General features: G+C 54.9%; 1 protein-coding gene across 1 annotated transcript in view; it reads right to left on the bottom strand.

Annotated features, from left to right (window-relative positions):
- The window catches only part of LOC102369864 (ATP-sensitive inward rectifier potassium channel 14), an 11,907-nt gene extending 6,025 nt beyond the window's left edge, over positions 1-5,882 (bottom strand). The window contains 1 exon segment of the mRNA XM_006015075.2: positions 5,594-5,882. The gene's annotated coding sequence lies outside the window, so the exon portion shown is untranslated.
- Positions 5,883-7,014: the final 1,132 nt, after the last annotated feature.

Here is a 7,014-nt window from a genome sequence, read left to right as displayed (position 1 = left end):
GACCCTGCACTCACATCTGCTCACATCGGCAGGAGGCATGCGTGCTCATATCTCCAGGGAGAGGGGAAGCATGAATATCTGCATGTGTTTTGTGGGGTGGGGTGGAATGGGGGGCTTTGTGTAGAGGGGTGTGTGTGTATAGGTATGCATATTTGAGTGTATGTGCGTGTGTGCGGGGGGGTGTGTATGTGAAGGTAAGGCCTTTGTATGAGGGGGTATGTGTATACATAGGGGAAGCCTTTTGTGTAGGGGGTATACATGTGTGGAAGCATGCATATTTGTGTGTGTGTGTGTGTGGAAGTGAGGCCTTTGTGTATAGGTGTGTATGTGTGTGTATACAGGTGAAGCCTTTGTGTAAGGGGGTACGTGTGTGTGCAGGCATGAATATTTGTGTGTGTGTATGTGCCTGTGTGGAGACGAGGCCTTTGTGGAGGAGGGTATGTGTGTGTGTGTGTGTGGGGGGGGGTGTGTGGTTGGTGTGGGGGGGGGGGGCGGGTTGCAGTCTTTGCATATGGGTGTGTGGAGGTGTGCATATTTGTGGAGGGGTGTGGATATTTGTAGACATTCATGCTTGTACATACAGGTGTGTGCATATAGAAATGGGATAGTTGTGCAGGAGTGTGTGTGTGTGTACCTACCTATGTGTGCAGAAGTCGTGTGAGTGTCAGGGTATGTATGTTAGCATGCAGCAGGCTGTACATGTGACAGCATGCACTTATTGGTGTGCAGATGTGTGAGTGGAGGGCTGGCAGTGGTGGATGGCAGGTTATACTTCTGTTCAGGTGTGTGTGAATGACTGTGCCTGGGGATGATACGGATGTGATGTGTGGATGTGTGCTTAGGAGTGCACATTTGTGCTGAAGTGTGTGTGTGTGTATGCACGTGTGTGTGTTTTTCCATATTTGGAGGGAGATACTGATGTGCATGTGTGTGTATTAATCTGTGCCACTCTGAGAAGGCAGCATGTATGTATATGTGTATGTGTATGCGTCTACAGATGCACCAGGGTCTCTGTGTGTGTCTGGCAGAGAGATGCCATGTGTGAGTAGGAGACTGTGTTCAAGCATGTGTATATTCAGGGAGGTGTGGTTGTGGAGTTTCGGGATGGGTCTGTGGGACTGTTTGTGCGTGCAAGGGTGTATACATGTAGTGTGTGGGAGTGCCCCATATAGGAGCTGCTCTCTGCCCTCCGGACTGATGAGGGGAAAATGTGGGGAGTGGTACCAGGGACCCCCTGTACCCTCTGCCCACTGCCTCCCTCCCCCAGAGTCCAGGCCCAGATTTTAGAAGCTGTCAGCTCCACTTTGGGCTGGGGATGGCTAATGTAATGTTGCAGCCGTACCAGTGACACATACTACTGGGGCAGCTCATGGAGATCAACCCCTTCATGAGACCTCAACCCTAGCAATGTCTCTCCACCCATGCCCCTGGAAGCAGAGCCCTCATATGCCTTGTCCAGGGGCCAGCCCCCTGCTAACCCCTCACTGTGCCCATACAGGGCTGGTCTATGGCACTGTGCCTGTTCTGTGGCACTATGGTACCACACCGTAGACTGGCCATGATCCAGGCAGGCATGGCTCCCTACCTAGGGAGCTGCATGAGGTGGGTGGGGGGTCCAGGCCCCATCCCCAAGGTGGTTGGGGAGATCCCTGAAATGAGGAGAGATGACTGAGGGAGTGAGGAGGGATGGGCAGCCAAGCACCTGGGATGAGGCATCCTCAAGGCAGAGTCTGTCCATGTGCCAGGAGGATCAGATTCCTTTGCCCAACTGGTTCCCTCGGGGCAAGGTCCAGGAAGCTGGTTACAGTGGGAAAGGTGTTGAACTGGAGTAGGTGTATGGGCGGGGGAGTACAATGGGTACATGGGGGTGTGTGTATGTGTGAATATATATGAGTGTATGTCTGTGATATAAGGGAGGAGTGGGTGCAGACAGAGTATAATGTGATGTGGGCAGGGCGTATGTCCATACAGACAAGGAGAATGTGTGTGGTCACAGACCATTATATGTGTGTGCTTGTGTATTTTTACAGTAGTGCAGTGGTATGTGTGTGTGTTTGTATGTGTGAGGGAGAAAACATACCAAGTTGTTTATACATATACCGAGTTGTTGCATATGGTTGTAGGGTGTGTGTGATATGCATATGCGTGTGTGTTTCTGTACAGCTGTGTTCAGTGTATGGGTACATGTGTATGTATAAAAGATTCTTGTAAGAATATATGGGGTTGCGTGCAGCTATATGTTGCTGTGTGGGTGGGTCTGGGTTTGTAGGGCTCTGTGTGTTGTGATTGTTTAGGGCAATGTGAGCATTTTTTTGTGGCTGGGCATGTGTAGTTGTGTGTGGTTGTGTAGAGGAGGGCCTTAGGTAGCACTGAGTATCTCTAGGTAAGTATAGGATGTGTGCCATTGCAAAGCTATGTGCAGTTGTGTAGGACACTGTGTGTGATGGCACAGGGCAGTGCATGAATTGTAGGGCTGCATGTTGCACTGTATCTGATTATGTAGCTGTATATGCTTCTTAGGTGTGTGGAGTTGAGTAGGTATGCGTGGGTGTGAGCAGCTTTGCATGTAGTACAGTAGTGAAGGTCTGTATAGCTGTGTACAGTTATGTGGGATAGAGCTGTGTTGGTTGTATTCCTAGTTATGCAGAGCTGTGTGGTTGTGCGTATAGACATGCAGCTGCGTGTGGTGGCTTAGCTGTATATTGGTGTGTGGTTGGATAAAGGTATGTGGCTACTTACCTCTATATAGCCGTATGTTCTCGCTAGCCTTGTGTGTGTAGTTGAGTAGTTGGATGCAGCTGTTTTGGTATGAGTGTATAGTGGTGTACAGGGTGTTGTGATGTGTTGCTGTGTGTATAGGTATCTAGGACCTGTAGAACTGTATATAGCTGCATGTCATTGTGGTTATGTTGCTCGGTGTGTGGGTATGTAGGCCTTTATGTGTACTTGTGTTGGGGGTGTGGTTATGTGCTGTTGTGCAGAGGGGCTGTGCGTGTAGTTGTGTGTAGTTGTGTAGGGCGTGTGTATGTGTGTGCACCTCTGTGTGTGGTTGCCTCAGTACACCTGATGTTGCTGCTCACCCCCTCACTCCTTCCCTCCTACCCCCCACGTATCGCCCAGCCACTTCCATCCAGCTGGGTCACCCAGAGTCACTGCAGGGTGGGACTGGGGTGGGTCCAGGACTCCTTCAGCTCCAGCTAGTGGGGGCACGCATACAGGCCTCTCCAGGCAGAGATGGCCCTCTGGGAGCCCTGATATGCTCCTGCTCCCCAGGGCACACAGGGGTATGATAGCAGAGGCCCTGGCCCCATACCCCAGTCTGGGGGATGCTGTCCAGTCTGGGGGGTGCAGGGAGCCCTGTGCCTATGCTGAACCCTGAGCACTGTCTGTCTGTCTCAGGCCAGGATTGTGGGGTGGCATCTGCCTGTCCATCCTTTAATGCCATACCTCTGCTTTGATTTATTAAAGCTGGAATAATACTGCACGCACGTGGGGAGCTGATGCCAGAACCCGCCTCCAGCCACTGCCCTTGAGCTGCTGCCCAGAGGACAGCACTAAACCGCTCTGGTCCTCACCGGATACATGGCGGGACGATGCTCCATGCTGCGGTGCTGGCGACTAAGGGGACATGGCCAGGGGTGTCTGGGGCATGGGGCCTGGGAGACACAGTCGGGCGCTACCAGAGGAGATCTGGTAGAAGACTAAGCCTGGCAGGGCAGGGCAGGGCCTGGAGGACCCAGAACTGGGGAGGTTGGGCTGTGTGCTCGTCTTAGGGGATCAGCAAAGGGGCTTCTACTCAGCACATCAAGGGCACCCCCAGGGCTGACACCCAGCCCAATGCAGCCTCTTGCTGCCCCCAGCCCTGCATGTCTTCTCCCTCAACTGGATCCAGCAGCCTGGCAGGGCCCCTCCCTGCATGGAACCAGCCATTTGTGTCTTAGCTCCAGCCCCATGAGCCAGCTACTGCACCCAGAGGGGTCTCCTGGCTGTTATGGGAAGGGGACACCCATCAAGACCCTCCTTGCCATGTGTGGGGAGAAGTGAGACTGCCACCTTTCAGGTTCCAATCACAGACCCACCCTGGCCTGGCATCTGAGGCCCATGCCTACCCGCTAGTGCCCAGTGGTTTCCCACCAGGTATTCATACACACAGCTGCATCCTCCCTCAACCTCCACTCTGCCTGGGCCACAGCCCTGCCCAGAGCCCACTTCCCCCTGATGGGTCCTGCTCCATTTTCTTGGGATCTCCCATCCTGCTCCACCTTCCTCCTATGCCCACTGTCACTGCCTGCCCTGATGGGGGGCACGTACCAGGTCCCTGCAGCACAGGATGGGTGGGTTGGGGTGGGGTGGGGGGGAGCACTGTGAGGGGCTGGTGGGGTGGTGATACCCATAGCCTGGACACCCAAATGCCCAGCACCATAGTCAGGCCTTGATGCCCCCTGCCTGACTCTTGCTTAGGGCCCAGGTGCCCTCCAGTGCCCACAGCTGGGGCCCAGCTGTCAGGCCAGATGCCCCAGGGCTCAGCAATGTCCAGCTTCCTCACCTTCCCCATGATAGCAGGGGCCTGGCACCCTTCCCGGCCAGTCAGATGACTCCTGCCCAGTGCCCTGATGCTGCCTGGGCTTCTCCTCCTCCATCTCCCCCATCTATTATTTATTTTTCTTCATAGCCTTAAAGGCCATTAAAGCACTAGCAGCACAGCCCCTCCCCCAGCCCTGTCAGGACAACAGCCCTCCCCACTCCCCAGTTTCCTACCCCAATATCTCAGCCACAGATGGCCCCCTTGCTTCCTCCTGCCCCTGACAGTCCCCTCCCTGGGGGTCCCTGCTGACGGTGGGGTCAGGAACGAGGAGGGTCAGAGCTCCCAGGACCAGGAGACACCTCTAACCCCCATTTCCCTCCAGGCACAGAAGTCAAACAGGGGTGAGGTTGGGGGGTCCTTTACTACCTGGTCCCCTGTCCCAGACCCTTGACTGGGGAGAAGGGCAAGGCCTGCTGGGATTCATCCAGCGGACATTCACTGTGTCCGTCTGTCCCACCATCCCCTGCCCAGCCTGTCCTGCAGCTCCTCAACTGACAGTGTCCATCCAGCTATCCAGCTCGCTCTCTGTCTGTCTGTCTACCCATCCCCACACACATCCCTCCATTCCTCCATCCAACCCCATGCCCATCTGTCCATCCGTCCACCTGTCCCTATACACAGCCCTTCATCTGTCCATGCCTCCCCCATACACCTCTCCTTCCCCATGCATACAGCTGTCTGTCTGTCCATCCTCAGCCCTATGCACTTGTCTGCCCACCCCAGACACTCCTATATTCCCCTCCAGCCTTCCTGATATCAGGCTCCCTGTCTGTCCATCCTTTTGTCTCCCTCTCTGTCCATCCCCCGTATTTCTCTTGCTCTCTCTCTAGCCTCTGGAGTTTTCCCACGCAGTTTCCAGCCTTCACCTCCATCTTCTCATCCACCCTGGGCTGGGGGTAGTTCTGATGCTGTCTTGCCTCCCAGACTGGGTCCTGGTCCCGGTCCCTTGGGACCCATGTCCCCCCACTAACTGCCCTCTGCCCTGACCTTGGCCAAGGGTCTCATTACCTGACTGTGCTGCGATTTGCCTTCATCTCTCTGCTCAGGCTGAATTCTTTCCTTCTTTTTCCTCTTCTTCTCCTGTGTGTATCTCTTTCTCTCCTCCTCCCTGGTGTATATCTCTCTTTCTGAAGGTTGTCTTCACTCTATTCTTTATGTGGGACTAGGATGGTCCAGCCAGGGATGGGCACCTCTTGTCTTCCCCTCTCTGTCTTTTACACTCAGTTGTTCCACCCCCACTTCCCCCACTCCTTGCTCAAGGTGTGGGAATTGCAGACATGCCCCACCCTCCAGTCCCTGCCAGGGGGGGGAGGCGTGCTGGTGAAGGGAGTGTGTCTGGGGGAGGGAACCAGGTCCCGCCCCTGGCCTGTATGTCAGGCTTTGGCTGGGACGGAGCCTGGTGAATTGATAGCTGGGTCACCGGAGCGAGGGAATGTATCAAAGGGAGATGAAGTAAGAGACGTACAGAGAGAGGGAGTGAGAGAGGGACAGATGGACAGAAGGGAAGTAGAGGACGGGTGGAGAGTGAGAGAGCAGAATTGGGCATGAATAGAAACAAGTGATAGAAATAGGATGGAAAAGGAGGTATAGGTTCTTTCTTTCTCTCTCTCCTCCCCCATTTCCATGTTCTCTCTCTTGGCCCTCACTGGAGATGCCAGGCCGTAGCAAAAAGGGGATCAATACATGGAAAAAGTTCCCAGGGGACGGGCTGCTTCCTGCCGTTGTTAATGGCCTCAGAGAACTGTGCCCCCCATAGATGAGAAGGGGCCAAAAGCCCAAATGAAATGAGCTCAAATGATGCCAGGGCCCCTGCCTCGCCCAACGCTCCAAAGCAGCTGTCTTCTGGGTGGGTGCCAGGGGGCTATGTGCACCAGAAGGATGCTCTAGTCTAGAGAGAAGGATCTGAAGAGCTGGCCTCCTTTTTCTTCACCCTCTGACTCCAGCCAGTGTTAAGAACATCCCCCCCTCACACATGTACACCTCCTGGCAGGGGTTCAGCCCAGGCTGGGACCCTGCAGGGGGGGCTCCCAGAGTGAGGCAAGTGCGGTTGTGCCGGTGCCATGGTCTCTTGCCTCCCCCTTGTGGGGAGATGGGCAATTACAGCTCCCCACATGGGCAGCTGTGGCACTAACCCTCTTCCCTGCTACCCCTTGTGCCCCCCGGGGGCCTGTTCTGGGGTGGGGGAGGAGCTCATGGTAACACCTGGCTCTGCTCAACTCTCCCTGGTAGATGAGGCAGCTTCTGGGATTATGGAGCGTTGGTGTGGAGTTGGGCATCAACCTGAGAGCTCAGATTGAAGCTGGGTTCCTGCACATGTCCTCTGCCATCTGCAGCCCCTAGCTTGCATCAGTGTGCCTCTCCCGCACCTAGACAGCAGGAAACAACACACATTTCCCTGAGGCCCAAGCAGCCAGCAGAGTGAGAGTGAC

The sequence above is a fragment of the Alligator sinensis genome, unplaced genomic scaffold, assembly GCF_000455745.1.
Source record: "Alligator sinensis unplaced genomic scaffold, ASM45574v1 scaffold647_2, whole genome shotgun sequence".
NCBI lineage: Eukaryota > Metazoa > Chordata > Crocodylia > Alligatoridae > Alligator > Alligator sinensis.
The sequence above is the reverse complement of the archived record's forward strand: the minus strand, read 5'-3'. Positions and strand labels throughout refer to the sequence as shown.